Raw genomic sequence first — 7,907 nt, forward strand, 5'->3', positions numbered from 1 at the left:
ATTGTGACTCATGCCAGAGGGTTCTGTCTGGTGGGGTGGGTGGATAAATACAGTTTTCTGATACAGCTGATAGTTCCTGCTGCGCAGAAGTATTTCTTGGAGTTACTGATGAAGGAAACTGCAGAAGTTTTTGCTTTTTTTTTCTCTAATAAGGCAAATGCCTTAAAAAGATAAGGCAAGATCTATTTCTGCAGAAGGTGTAAAGCTATAGCCCCTCTGATACACCAACTATGATGGTAAAATATGGTGGAAAAATATGTTCAGCATACACTTAGCATAAAATCAACGGGATTCAAATGCACTCCATTATGTTATTGGAGCTGGGTGGATTTTTTTCTGGACACCTGTATGAGCAGGTGTAGATGAAAACCCCGTCCTGTGGGCTGGGGAGCAGAGGGTGGCCTGGAGCTACAATGAAGCATGACTCTGTGCCTTATCCATTTCACCCCCATGGGGCAATTGGCTTGATGCGGACGGTTGAACTTTTGAAATAAAACGTTCCTCTGGAGATGCCCATCTTTCCATTGATCACAGAGAGGCTGCTGACAACTAGGTTACTAACGTCGAGATCCTGTAAATTACCTGCTCAGAGAAGTGCCAGGGATTTACTGCCTGCTAAGTGCATGTAAATGGGCAGCTATCTGCCACAGAGAACAGCTCTCACCAGAAGGGAATGCACTTCCACTGACCTCACTTACCATAACATGCCATTTTTCAGTACATTTTGTGAAAATCTTAGGCTGCTTTGAGAACTGCAGTGTATTGAGAAGACAGTTTTATTTCTGCAAATGTCCTGCTTCGAGGGAAGTTGCTCTATAGGAAAACCTACTTAAGCGTATAAGGGTATATCTATCTCGAAGTGTTTCTGCTTTGTTATTGAGAGTTGTCTCTTCCTAATGGAAAGCACGGTGCTTCTATCCTTGGAGTACTGGAGTATTGAAATCCTCTTCCAAGTCCCAAGAGGGAGAGGAAAAAATAGAAAATAGTTTGACCTACATTCACAAGAATAATTATTGACTTAACAAGTTCCAACCAGATTTTCAAATTAAACCTCAGCAAGAACAGACCCACTTCCCTAAAAAAAAGAAAAAAAGGAAAAAATTTAGTCTTATTGTATGTCAGATGTACATGTGTGCAGTGATCAGATGTAAAGGTATCCCTGGAATATGCATGTATGAATATTTGTGTGTGCTTGCACCTCTTTAGGAAGGAATTCTGTTTTGTCATACATTGTGTGGTACCTTGCAGTGTGGGTCTCTGCCCTTCGACTGGCAATTTCTGCACACCGAGCAGGAAGATGTGTGGCAGGATACATACAGGCTACAACCCTTCCTCAGAACCTACGGGATCAGTACTGGGAACACAACTGTGAACCATGAACAAAAACTGCCCGAAAAGGGCACGTTTAGCATTTCCCTCTTGTGGCCACGTGGAAGCCAGAAACCCAGCAGCTGTGAATTCACGAGTTTCAGGATTATACCTACAAACATCAGCACGGAGACACTTCCTGTCCCTGGGATTAACATCTCAGAAAGAAAGAGGAAAAGGCCTTCAAATATCAATACTTGAGACTGGAGTTAAAAAGACCTGCCGAGCCGTTACCTGCTACTAATGAACTGGAAAATAGCGCATCATCATTATATGATTCTGGCACATAATTCTGGATTCTTTCTGAACTCCAATGACAAGTATTTATTAAAAATTTCTGGCTTTTTCTGCATAATTATGAACAGTGTTAGTGTCTCCATCTATTGTAAGTCCTGGATTGTTTCTAGGATTTCTTTTCTCTAAATACAATTTTAAATACACCTTATTTTGCCCTTAAAACTGACAACCAGGAATTTCTGTCTTAAGTTGCCTTTTTTCGTTCTGTATTTCATGCACTTCATAAAACTAATTCATAATAATTGCTCTCAATCCCTCCATCTTGTCATTTCTATTTGTTACATATTGCTTTTTTTGTTCTAATTGCCGTCTTTGCACTGAGTCTGTGCCAGATGGACTCTCTTGAAGGAGAAATTATGGCTCTTTGGCAACTTAATGCGGTCTTTTTACAGACTCATCCATGTTAATTTGTGTCTTTCCATGTGAAATCCTTTGCTGTCAGTTTTGACTCTCAGTTTCCTTCATCTTTGGGAGATCAGTCCTGCAGCAGTACATCACATGGGGCTGTTACTGGCTGAGACAGTCCTCTGTTTGCCTGTACTGAATGTCACCAGGTCACAACCGTGGAGCATCCCTGCCTGAACATCCACTGGCAGTGACCTTGCCACCACCCTGTCACTTTGTTGATGGCTCCACGCCCTCGGGTACCGTCTCTCAGGCCTGCCAAATGAGGGGTAAACAAGCACGTAACCATATTTCTTCCCAAATCCTCCTGAACAGATGCTAATCTTTCCTCTCTCCCTGGCAAGCAGAGACTTCCAGCCCATGTCTCCACCTCTATCCCCATCCCCTCTGGCTGCCTGGGTCTGGGCTAAGGCTTTGTTGGGTTTGAACTTCCCTCCTGTGTCGCAGGAGGTGCTGGGTGGGCAGAGGGGAACCCCCAGGCACAGGCAAAGAGGCAGCAGAACTGCAGGGGCAACACCACGGAGCACCGAGTCCCTCACTCCGCTAATGTCATCTTTGGCCGTCTCCAGGTGCCAAAGCTCTGGGAGATACCTGTCCTGTCTGAGTTTTGGTGGAAGCAGAGGATTGCAGGAAGCTGAAGCCAGCTGTGGGCATTTCCTGGGCTTTGGTTTTGACTTCTGTATGCTTGATATCCAGGGTGAATGTCAGACAGACTCCCCTGTTTCCCCACTCCTCCCTTTCTCAGTTTCTTCCTCTTCCTTTATTCCCTGGAGGGGATCTGGGAGAATCCTGGGGTTTCTGCACCTCCTTTCCAAATCTGTTTTGGAGCACAAGACAAAGTGGTTCTCCTCTGACAGTCAGGAAGTGGCAGCTGGCATAAAAGACGATATTAGGGAAAGCAAACTGATGAAAAAGCAGATCTGTATAACATATCTGTATACATATATTTTATATGTATACTTTTATTTATTTTTTTATATATATATATATTCCCAAGTGATTTGGGAATAGCAGACACTACAATGGCTAGTGGAGACTGTAATAAGAGATGTATTGACAAGCCTGGAAGCCTGTCTCCTGCCATCAAGTGTTTGTTTTCAGGAACTAGAACACGTGGTATGAATTGGGCAGCGAGCGTTCAGCACGAAGCAGTCGGTATTTCAAAAATGCTTCCAGTCCACTGGGGTGAGACCATGCTCCAGGAACACAGCTCAGAGCCGGCAGCTTCTCAGTTATTAATTCCTTGGCAACTTTGCCCAAGAAACTTGATCTCTGTGTCCCAGTTTCCCCTGTCTGTATGAAGATAATAATCCCTCATCCACCTATAAAAGGATGTGGAGGGATTGATTAAGCAGCAGTCAATGCACAACACGTTCATTTTCAAGGCAGAGCCCGTTAACGAGAAGAGCTGTTCATGGGAGTTACTAATAAGTCTCAGAGCATCCCTCCTCCCCAGCACTAGCATTCCTTCCCTTCGTGTGGGGTCAGAGGTGGTGTTTTGACACTTCTGCTGTTTAACATGACATCTGGTAGAGAAAAAGTTGAAAATTGTAGCTAGTTGTACTTTTTGGAAATGTTTCTATCAGCCTGGCACAAGAATGGCAAATCATCTGCTCTATTTTCAGACATATCTATTTTGTTTGAGTTTATGAAATGTCCCCAAGGGACCAAAAACTATAGTGAGCCTTCCACTGTATTAATTTTTAAATTTTTAAACAACTCTTCCTCTGTTTTGAAACAACTCTTCCTTGCTCAAAGGGAAGACAACTTTAAAAAAAAAAAAATCTTTGTAACTTTTCTGAATATTTGGGAGAGGTCAGACAAGCCAGAGTTCAAAGGGCTGGAGATCAGCCCCTCATGACACCAGTGGCTTTGGAGTTATGCATGTAAATGATTATTGCTTCTTCCAAAACCCTTCCCTTCAGGCTGACAGAAAGGAGACACTTCATAGCTCTGTGGTTAGAATAAAGAGTTCATACATGCATGATAGGCAGACAGAGGGTATTATTCAGAGCTGTAAGAATTAGTAGCTTACAGTCTGATATTGAACAGTGTGCAAAGGACTGGCATTAATTGGAACTATCCAGCAGAGATGTGGACATAATTATTTAAAGGACTAACTCTCAACAGATGGACTTGGTCATGGCAAATGCATAGTGGAACTATCTAAAGAGGAAAAATGCAAATGCCCTATAAGGGAATTATTATTTTGAAGGATGCAGGCAGTCTTTGGCTATTAGGTGGCAGATGATTCTGTCCAGCCACGGAGAGCCTAAAGGTAGTATCTTTAACATTTTTCTTCAAAAATCTGCTCACCTTGCCCTCACAAGCCTAAGAGAACCAGCAAAGGGTCTGGATTGACTGTAAGAACATCAGCGTGATGGTGATGATGGGTGCTGTGAATGCAAGCCGTGGGATGGTGACTTCCCTTGAGATTCCTCGTGAGGCAGCTTGTGGGGCGCTGAAATACAGTGGCACGAGGGACATGACAAGCTCACATCTGAGACAGGTGGTGAGGCAGACACAACGGAGAACCTGGGAATTTGCATAATGGTCCTCCTGTTCTTGATAGCCATGTGATCATATGGCATCAGCCTAAAGATACTCCCCCTCGCCATCAGATCAGACATCTTAGATGCAGTGGGATGGGGAAACTGCTGGCAGGGGGGAGAGAAACAGCAGAGACAGCTAGACAATCTCAGATGGAGGTGCTTCAGGGAAAGGTGGTACTTCACCTTTTCCCAACCAGGAGTTCCAGTTCCTGAGCAGATGGCTCTGCTAGATCCCTCTATGTTCTCAGTATTCATAAACAGACTGAGGAAATTGCAATTTTACCGCAAAAGCTTTTCATCAGCAGCTGAAGTCCTGTGGCTAACAACAAAATGGAAGGACAGTTTTATAACCAAGAATATCTTCCTTTCTTTATTAAGCTGCTGATCCTTAAGCACATGCATAATTTTGGTTGCATCTAGTTCATATCCTATCATAACTTTTAGTGTGGATTGCTGGATCTCCTCTTTAAAATAGGATGCTCTTGGATGGACATTACTCCATGCTGGAGACATGGAGACATTACTCCCTGCCTGCTGGGCAGACCATGGGCTTCAGGTTGGTCTCAGCCCTCTGAACACGTGGGATCCTGCATGTTTTAGTGTGCAGAGTGAATTTGGTCGCTCCCCGAGGGACGGATCTTCGTGTGTGAGTGGGGAAGAAGACAGAGCAGAGAGCAAGGAATCAAACAGAGTACACCAAACCTAACCTTAGCAGGGGTCCTCCTTCATCTCACCAGCACTTCTTTAGTGCCTGTTGTTGTAACACCCAAACAAGTCTCAGCAGGGAGGAAAATACTGATGATGTTGAGTGTTGAGAGAGCCTGAGTGTATGAGATGGAGAAGCAGCACTGCCTAAAGGTTAGAGCCAGCAACTGGGAGACAAGCCTGGTTTCACTGCTGTTTATGCTGTAACATAAGTCACTTGATTTCTTCAGAACAGCCTCCCACTTCCTGTGAGCCAAGTGTTCTTCCTTCCAACCCACTTGCTGCTATATATAATCTCAGCACTGTCTACCTTTTTTGCAGTTCAATCTGGGAGTCATGCTTCTCAGAAATCATGAGATGGCATGCAAGATCATGCAGGTTCTTGGAAGAGCATAGTTTGGATGCCTGCTCTTGGCTGCTTGCTTTCTGATCCTTTATAGGTCACAGGGTCACTTTGTAAGGTTTATGTCTGTTGGCAGGAAAGCAAAATGGTAAAGTGCTGTAAACAAGAAGCCTGGCTCACAAAAATAACATTTGGCCTCTGTATGTCAAATACATAATTGGGAAAATCAGTTTATCTGTCTCCTTGTTCAAGCAAGCTAAGCAAATTTGCCTTCTGCCATCTGCTTCCTCCCTACTTTCAGTGAAGAGTTAACCTACCAAATAGTCAACATGAGGCAAAATCACAGATAAATCTGACTGTACGCTATTGGGAAAAGAACGGTTTGTAGCAGCAGCCTCCTCATCTGTTATGTAATAGTAAAGTTAATTTCTCCAGAAGTTTAGTCTAGAACAGAGATCTGTCATCAGGTATAAACTCTGCTTATTGATCACTGCAGGGATTGCAGCCACTTCTGGAATGGAACCAGGCAGCTCTTCAACACCACACACCAGTGAAGGACAGCCGCTCCCTCTCCTTAGCACACTGATGGGTGACTGGGACTCAGGGAACCAGAGCAGCTAGCTGATTTGTCATATTTCCTGGAACACCAATCCTTTGCTTCCCAGGACAGGAACTAAAGACATAATCAGCTGGAACAGGAAGAGGACGTGAGGTGAACCAGACTCAGCAGCTTGCTCCATGACACAACGCTTCCATGTGCACCTTGGAATCACAATGACTTTTGTGGACACCCAGATTAATTACAAACAGCCTCTGATTTGCTCTCAACTATTGCTGGTGTATCTTTCCCATGAAAGATATCTCTAGCGTTACTCCTACCTGTATCTACCGACCTGTCCATCTTTTTCTGTTGGCCTCCGTTACACTGTATCTGACCCTTTGCACTTTTCATACAAAAATCATATTTTCTTATTATCCATCTTTTTAACCAAAGACAGCATTTTCTTCTGGTGTGTACAAGTAATTCTACAATGTTTGCTGACTAGAATCTGCTTCACAGAACCAAAGAATCCATCACAGCAGATCGAGGTAGCTGTCACTACTACTAGTAGAGTGCATTACTACTAAAAAAAAGTGGCAAAGAATGTGAAAATGTAGACAAACCAGTATAATTCCTAGTACGATTTCAGCATACGATGTTGTATTTATCTAGGATTTTTGTACGAATTATGTGATTAAATGTTGACTTTTTTATGATTAAAAAGATAGAAAAGATTGCTTTTTATTGTGGGGAAACTGAACTTTAGAGCTGGGGAATGTCTTACTTGGAATCATCAGCAAAGCTAAGGCAGAAGGAGCACCACGCGTGACCATTGTGACCATTCATAAATATGGTCACAAGCTCACACTGATAGGATTAGACTTGAACTCTTCTAAAAGAACCAAATGAACTCTAGCGCGCCAAACAGACTGGAGAGCAAGGGCCAGAGTCTCCCACACTTCAGCAAATGGGAGCATCTGCTGCATGGAACAGAGTTGATAATGCCTTGTTATACAAAATGTGGGTGATAGCTCAAATGGATGCATTTAAAAATATAAAAAAATACATGTATCATATCTCAATGATTTTCCTCTGACAATCCAGTCACCCTTATAGTGACTCAAAATTTTCTGCTGTTGTAGCTTTCCTCAGACACTCAGACAGCTTGTGACCTTGTTTATTCTTTAGTGTTAGAAACATCACTGTCTGTATTTTAAGATGCCTTAAAAACAACTTCCCCTTTTACACTGCCTTCTATACAGTTTTCCGTCCTTTTCTTACTGCTTAGCAGTTTAGAAATGTTTCCATTACAAAGAAAAACCACCTGCCTTAAATCACAATATTCACGAATTCAGAGGCAAAAAAGAAGATACTTGGTCACATGAAGCTCTCATCATACAGAAATCCTTGTCATTTCAGCTGAACCTTAATAAATATCTGCCTCCTAAAGTTTCTGTTCAGTGGAGTGTGTGAAATAGCACAGGAACAGGTTTGTGCTCATGCGGTCGGCATGCGGCGTCAAGGCCAGCTCTAGGAAATGCAGTACCTTGTGCAGGGCAGTACGAGGTGCAAGGCAGCAGGCCCCTGCATTTCACGGCTACCAGTTCTGCTTCCTCGGAAGCCCACCCTGAACTGGTTTCCAGGGGTAAGCTTGGCTCCGGCCTCCCAAGCTGCAGGGTAGGTGTAACAGCGGCCC

Source organism: Rissa tridactyla, chromosome 23, assembly GCF_028500815.1.
Source record: "Rissa tridactyla isolate bRisTri1 chromosome 23, bRisTri1.patW.cur.20221130, whole genome shotgun sequence".
In the NCBI taxonomy this organism is placed as follows: Eukaryota; Metazoa; Chordata; class Aves; order Charadriiformes; family Laridae; genus Rissa; species Rissa tridactyla.